The sequence below is a fragment of the Dipodomys spectabilis genome, unplaced genomic scaffold (assembly GCF_019054845.1).
Source record: "Dipodomys spectabilis isolate Male_0828 unplaced genomic scaffold, ASM1905484v1 ptg000113l, whole genome shotgun sequence".
NCBI classification, from domain to species: domain Eukaryota; kingdom Metazoa; phylum Chordata; class Mammalia; order Rodentia; family Heteromyidae; genus Dipodomys; species Dipodomys spectabilis.
In genome coordinates, this window is record NW_024870790.1 from 440,628 (window position 1) to 448,999 (window position 8,372).

The following is an 8,372-nucleotide window of genomic DNA, read 5'->3' on the forward strand; positions in this document are numbered from 1 at the left end:
GGCAGATTGCCTCTCCTAGTTTCTAAACAAAACTTTTTAATATCAATTCCAAGCCTTTAAGGTAAAGAACCTTTGAGAATCTCTAAAACCTCGCTAAATGCCAATATGTATGATGGTGCATACTTGTAATAGCAGGACTTGGGAGGTTAAGGAAAGAAGAAGCTGCTCTATATACTTATCAAGATTTCAAGGCCACCTTGACCTATGTAGAGATTCAGTCTAAAATAATTGTGTACAAAGATTGCAATAAAGCAGATTTAGGAAGTATAAAGTTTGATTTATCATTGGTAGGTAGAAAAACTAAAATAACAATCATATATTTCCCCCCAAAATGTGTTAGACATTGCAACTATGCCATCACAAAGCAAAAGAGATATTAAGTACAAAACCATTGGATTTTTCAGAACTAACGAAAATTTTTTCACTATAAAACTGACAGAAGGGTATGTTTGAAAATAATCCCTGGATTCCATACATATCTATTCACCATAGGCTCTTTTAAAAAAGCTAAATATGAGAAAAAGTCAGCTCTGTTTTCTCTCCAAGTAAACTTAATATAGAGTAAAGGCTGGAAATGGGAGCGCCTAACTCAAGTAATAGTATAGAACAGTCTTTGACTGGGGCATTACTGTGAGTTTGTACATAGGGCCTTTTGCCTGCTAACCATGTGCTCTACAATTTTAACCACAACCAGGTCATTTTTTCTTTAGTTACTTTTTTGGATAGGGTCCCATGTTTTTGCCTAGGAGAACCTGGACTGTGAACCTGCTATTTACATATCCCATATAGCTGGAATTTCAGGGGTGCAACAATATATCCAGCTTATTGGTTGAGATAGGATCTTGCTAACTTTTTCTCAAGGCTGGTCTTGAAACTATCCTAATGTCTACCTCTCATTATTACAAGAAATATTATAAAAAATATTACAGGGCTGAGAAGGTGGCTCAGTGGTAGAGCGCTTGCCTTGCATGCATGAGGCCTTGGGTTCGATTCCTCAGCACCACATAAGCAAAAAGAAAAAAGCCGGAAGTAGCGCTCTGGCTCAAGTGGTAGAGCGCTAGCCTTGAACTGAAGAGCTGAGGGACAGCACCCAGGCCTAGAGTTTAGGCTCCACGATCAGACCCAAAAAAAATATTACAGTATTACAAAAATACTATAGTATTTGAAAAAATGATTCCATCTTGGGATCTAGTATAGGAGTGAGCTACCATCCCAATCAACAGTATTGATATTCTTAAGCCAGCATCTTTCAAGAGCCTTAACAAAAACGTTTATATCACTGATGGATACCTTAATTGCTCATGGAAAATCTTTCCATGTGCTTATTGGCCATTTGTATGTCCTTACTTTGAAAAATATATATTAAATCTTTTGTCTACATCCTCCTCTCATTGTTTTCAGTATAATGTGGTAAAGTAGCCATTTAAAAGAATGAGGTAGATTTGTATTTACTGCATGTTTGCCATGCACTGTGAAGAGAAAAATGGACAAAAGATACAGCATCTCTCTCCTTTCTCTCTGTCTCTCTGTCTCTGTCTCTCTGTCTCTGTCTCTCTCTCTCCCTCTCTCTCTCTCTCTCTCACACACACACACACATACACACACAAGTAACATAATGAAGACATTTAGTTGGTAAAAAGAGAGGTTATGTCTTATTTTTCCAGTCCTGAGGCTTGAACTCCAGGCCTTGGCACTATCCCTGAACACCATTTGCTCAAGGCTAGCACTCTACCACTTGAGCCACAGTGCTACTTCTGTACTTTTTGTGATTAATTGGAGATAAAAGAATCTCATGGACTTTCCTGCCCAGGCTGGCTTTGAGCTGTGATCCCCAGATCTCAGCATCCTGAGTAGTTAGGATTACAGATGTGACCCAACAAAGTCATTTCTTTTTAAGAGGCAGTTCGGTATCTCAACTGCACTTTGCTTTCCCTCTGATTGTTTAAGAAATAATTATTTTAAAATTTTTCTAAAAGGTAAACCTTACCATTACATGGGACCATTTAATTAGGTCTTGGACTTACACAGAGAATTTCTCTTAAATGAACTCAGACCTATCCCAGATGTTACATCATTAAACCATTTTTTATATAGAAAAAGAATGAGAGACTTAGCTAATGCCTGCCTAAGGTCAAATACCTCACTTTTAATCATGGCTCTGGAACAGTTAATTGTAAATAGTTCCAATACTGCTTTACTGAATAAATTTAAGTTCCTCAGAACTCTATGTTCTTTGAAAACATGGTTTTAGTTTCTACATTTCTCCCTGCCTTAAAGTAAAATTAAGTCCTGAGTGGGAAGGCCTCAATCCTCTTTGGACAGTTACTGAAGAAGGATTTGCAGATATAAATACACATCCTATGTAGATATTTAGTATCTTTTAGAGACCCAAGATCATCGGAAGAGTTAAGACTTCTCTCCAATATGCCATGGGAGGACTAAGTGTTGACTTTGTGTCTTAGCAGCCACAAATTACAACTGGCCTGGTCTTATTTATACTCCAATCCTTTGTACATGTTACTACTTTGACTTTACTGAGCCCCTGTGCTTTACTCTTAGATATTTGCTTTCAGCTGGTTTTAAAAATCACTGATTCTAGTTAGGTGCTGGTGGCCCATGCCTGTAATCCTAGCTACTCAGGAGGCTGACATCTGAGGTTTGAAGGCATCCTGACCAGGAATATGTGTCCCTGACTTTTTTGCTCATGACTAGAGCTCTACCACCTGAGCCACAGCTCTGCTTCTGGATTTTGGTGGTTATTTGGAGATAAGAGTCTTACAAAGTGTTACTGAAGAAGGGTGTGCAGGTATAAATATGTATCTTTTGTAGATAGTATCTTTCAGAGACCTGAGATCATCAAAAGAATAAGACTTGGTTCCAAGATGCCATGAGAGGACAGTCTTGACTTTGCTGATTAACAAAACTCACTACTACTGTGATTACTATATTATGTGGCAGGCCAAACAGTCCCAGTTCAGTAATGAAACACACTCTTAATCCCTTATACATTTAGCATTGATAACCTCTTCTTATCCATCCCAGAATAGATATTCTGTCTTTTTTAATTTAACATCCTTGAGATATAATTTGCATACATAAAATTTCACTCACTTAAAGTATATAATCCTATTATTTTCATTATATGTATAGATATGGTCAATCACCACCAAAATCAATTTTAGTATATTTTCATTGGGTCATAAAGAAATCTCCTATGATCATCCTACATCTCATTCCCCACCCCTAAGGAAACACTAATGTAACTTCAGTCTCTTTAGTTTTCCCTGTCCTAAACATATAAAATATGGTCTCTTATGACTAGCTTGTTTTATTAATGTAATATTTTCAAAGTCCTTCCATGTTGTAGTAACTCAATCTTATTTTTGGCAAATATTTTTCTAGTATATTATTGATTTATATTTTAAAAATTGATGCTGGCAAGAATATGAAACAATATGTTCTCTCACTCATAGATGACAGGGATATAAAATGGTATAGACACGGGGTTTTGTATTTATTTCTTGCTACTGAAGCTTGAACTCAGGGCTTCACATACTTGCTCACAGCTGATGCTCTGCTTAAGTCTACTCTTGAAATCATACCTTCACTTCCCAATTTTTGCTGGTTAATTGGAGATAAGAGTCTCTTGGATTTGTTTTTTTGGGCTGGCTTTGAACTGTGATCCTCAGGTCTCAGCCTCCTAAGTAGTTAGTATTTCAAGCCACTGTTACCCAGTGGCTATGTAAGTCAATTTGGCAAGGTCTTACAAAGCTGAACATACTCTACATGATCTATAGAAGTCTTTTCTGTGATATTCTGCATATGCTCACTGTCACGGTAGTTTCTGTTATTTTTTTGGTATAGATATAAATGAATTGAAATTGCAAGACACATAAGGAAGCAGTGGTGGGGCACTAACTAGTATATGCAAAACCCTGTGTTCTAACCTCAGCACTGGAGAAAAAAATGAGAAAAACGATTTGAATTGGGAGAAGCCAGAGAAACTACTCGTGATAGTGACCTGATGGATGATATCAAAGAAAATTTTTCAAAGTAGCCATTATAAATATGTTTGAAAATCTAGAAGGAAGAATCATTATGGAAGTAAAAAACAAAGATATAATGAAAATATCTCATCAAAGTGAAATAACCAGGAATAAGCATGAGGTTCACTTGAGCCCATGTATTTGAGACCAGCCTGAGTAACAATCACAGAAATTCTACATTTGAAAACTATAAATATCTAAAGTAAAAACTTCACTACAAGAACTCAAAAGTGTACTTAAAGTGACAGAAGAAAGAAGTAATAAATGTAAGGACAGATTGATGGAATATATAAAATAAAAAGATAATAAAAAGAGTTGAAAATTGAGCTTTAGATAAATACAGAACACTATGAAGTACACTATCATACATACAAAGCATGTAGCAAAGTGAGAGACTAGAAAGGTGAAAAAATGTATTCAAATAAAGGCTGAAATTTGCTCCTCATTTATTGAAAAACTAAGTACTGAAGCATACCCCAGGTTTCCTGTTCTTTTGTATGTCTTCAAAATTATTACTGGAAGCTAGCCATTTTGGATAATAACTAAAATAACAAATGTGATTACTGCCCCCCATTTTACTCTCCAGGGTTTATAATTCTTATTTACCTATTTGTTTAGTAATTGATTAGCTGATTTTAGTGACATCTATTTCTTACCACTTTAGCATTAAGCTTCTGATGTCGTGCCTCACGCAGGAAAATGATTTGATATACTCATACTAACTCTCGAAGTCCCCTAACCACATTCAACTATTAAGTTGATCTGCCTAGCTATCAATTTCTGTGTGGACTAGCTCAACTAAATTTTTCCACTTGTGAAAGAACGGTTCCCAAGGTCAGTTTTTTGTTTGTTATAGTTTGTTTATCTGTTTTTGTTTGTTTTGCCAGTTAGTATCCTTAGCCCAGGCTGGCCTAGAACTGGCAATCTTTCTGCATCTACCTCCCAGGAATTCCAGGCCCACAACACCACAGCCAGGTCACGATCTGTTTGATATTTGCTCTGACCCCAGAAGTGTTTCCCCTAGCCATTTCTCTTCTTCCTCAGTATAACAACCCAGACAGACAACAGTAAAAGTTGACCTTCACCAAATCAATCACTTCCAAATTGCCTCCACCATCATTTCTACTGTTTTTGTTGTATGCTTGGCTTAACCTGTCGGTGCTCTGTTGCAAATAAAGTAAATTCTACTGGGAAAATATTCAAAGATATATACTTTCTCAATCTCTTATCTCCCAGACAAAATCTGTCTAAATCAAAGCTATGGACCCCATAAACTCATGAAGTGGAACAATTGAAGGTAATACTTCTCTTTACTTCTCTCTCCTCTTTGGAGAGATCCACACAGACATCCAGTTCATTCTGCATGACTATTAGTCCGTGTCTGAGACCACATTGCCTTCTAAATTCATGGTAGTAATTCTACATCTCTAAACATTAATTCAGGAAGGTGCTGGTGGCACCAGCAATATCACTCTTCTTTCTGAATGACTCTCCTCTTTAGGAGCTAATCTCTTGGGGGAAACTACATACTGGTGTCCTCTCAGCTTACTTCTGTCAACACAAAAGTGTAACTTTGGGCTAGCTTTCAATTGCAGTCCTCAGATCTCAGCCTCCCAAGCAGCTGGGATTACAGATGTGAGCCACCAGCACCTGCCTGGAGTAGTAACGTTTAGATATCTAGATATATAACATGAATTTAGTAGGCAATGTTGCCTTAGAAATGGACTAAACATCATGCGAAATGAACTGGATGTTTGTGCGGACATCTCCATGGAAGAGACAAGGAGGTCCAGGCCTGAAGAGGAGAGAGAGGTGAAGAGAAGAAGCAATATCTTCCATTGTTTTACTGTGTTTATTGGCTTACATTTGCTTTCCATCTTTGTACTTTTCATTTAAACAAATCTGTCAAAAAATAATTTGCTGGGAGCTAGTGATTCACGCCTGTAATCCTAGCTACCCAGGAGGCTGAGATCTGAGGATCACAGTTCCAAACCAGCCCAGGCAGGAAAGACTGTGAGACTCTTATCTCAATTAAGCACCAAAAAAATAGAAAGTGGCACTGTGGCTCAAGCGGTAGAGCGCTTGCCTTGAGCTGAAGAGCACAGGGACAGCCCCCAGGCCGAGAGTTCAAGCCCCATGACCGATCAAAAAAATTAAATAAATAAAAATAACTTCAATATAAAGGAAATAAGAAAATAGTTTTTTGAGCCATATTTGAATGAACATAGCCTGAGAACATGGATTTAAGTTTCCTTAAATGACATGTTACACTATGGTAGAGGTTACATAAACTTTTATAGTCATGGAACAAAAAAGTTCATAAATCAAATTCATTCATCATATCTATTTGGGGAGCCTTTAGGTAGGTTACTATAGCAAAGTCAGGAGATGTTTTCTATTGGCTTCTGATGTTATCTTTTAGCATTCTTAGCTTTAGGATTAACAGGGCCAGAGGTCTGCTAAGCTTAGTGATACATTCCAAGGGTTTTACCTAATAGTCATGGGAATGTTAGGTCAAATTAAAGTTGAAAGTAAATGGCTATTATATGGACTAAGATAACCCAAGATAACTTTAACTCTGGACTTACAGCATTCCATTTATTCACAGTCAGACTATTCTATTCAGCCAAGGGTGAACAGTTTGCTAAATATTTAATATATATTAAGCTTCTTCACAAAATTTCAGTTTCACACTTCTATTGTTGAACTATGCCTCACAAGCCTGGGCAAGAGTAAGCAGGGGCCTTGCAAATGACAGTGTCCCCACATCCAAGAGACAGCTTCTATCCATCCATCAGTAGTGCCCTGGTGGAATTTAGCCTCTGTAACAGATTGCAGGAGTCAAGATGAGAATTGCTGATATCCTGCTTTTCTGAGGAAGAAAGCCCCTGATAGGGAGCTGAAGAGAGAGAATGTCCTTTTTATTGGGGCCCAGTTTTGAGTGGTTTATGCTCCTTCAGTGCTGGTAACGGTAATCTTTTAATCAAATACCACAGATTCTTTTCCTTCTTATCGAGTTTTTAATAAATGTTCTCAAATTCATGCTTCTTCTTTAGTATATACTATTAATAGCATGTAAAAAGTCTTATTGGTTTGTTTTATTTTACTTGGGTTTGTAATTTTTATACCTGGGTTTATAATTTCTATAAGGTTCACTATACAGCATTCAAAACTCCTCACATTGCCATGGTCAAAATCATTCTTCTGATATTTGTTCCTAGAGGACCTAAATTCAAGCTGGGCCAGCATGCGCTCATTCTGTGATCCAAATGCCTCTACAGCACTTACCATGCTCCATTTCTGGTTTCTTTTTTTTTTTTTTTAGGTCCAGTCGTGGGGCCTGAACTCTGGGCCTGGGCACTGTCCCTCAGCTCTTCAGCTCAAGGCTAGTGCTTTACCACTTGAGCCACAGTGCCACTTCTGGCTTTTTTCTTTTTGCTTATGTGGTGCTGAGGAATCGAACCCAGGGCCTCACGCATACAAGGCAAGCACTCTACCACTGAGCCACCTTCCCAGCCCCTCCATTTCTGGTTTCTTTCCAGCTCATTTTCATGAATTCTATGAAAATGTGAATGCCACATCTACATGGTCCTTTTTTATATCTCCAGGGTGTTGCCTGGCACATAGTAGACAATAAATAGTGATTTTATTGACTGCTTGTTTCTTATATTTTCATTAACTAGAAAGAGCTATGTCTACGGAATAAGAACTCCTGAAGATGGTACTGAAATATGGATGTGGGCAGGCAATGTTAAGCACTAAAATGTGCTCAAATAACACAAAATAATAAATGTTGAATATATACAAGAGTGAATAATATCTGGACTTGCAACTTAAAAATTATTATCTTTAAGTAGTTATTCAAAGGGATTTCAACATGTAAGTTTATGAGTACAATGCATCTTGATCAATGTCACCTCTTCTATCATTTCCCTCCCTCTATCCCAACTTTACCCATCCTCTGAAGTTACCTGGTTCCATTTTCGAATATGTACATTGAATATTATGACTACATTCTCCCACTCTTCTTCTCCATTCAGAACTTGGGAATTTTTGATAAATGAAACCAAGTAGTGGCTTTAAAAACACAGATTTGGGAAGTAAAACTACAGTATTTTGAATCCCTGCTCTGCCATTTCTTACCTGTTGTTTAACCTCTCTGTCATGCAATTCTCTTATTAGTAAAGTGGAGGATAATGATAACATCTACCTGATAGAATGGGTGAAAGAATAATATACAGTCATTAATGTCATTAATGTAAATATATAATAATGCCTTCCATATATCAGCATTTGAGCATTTTTTATTTTCATTACTATATATGA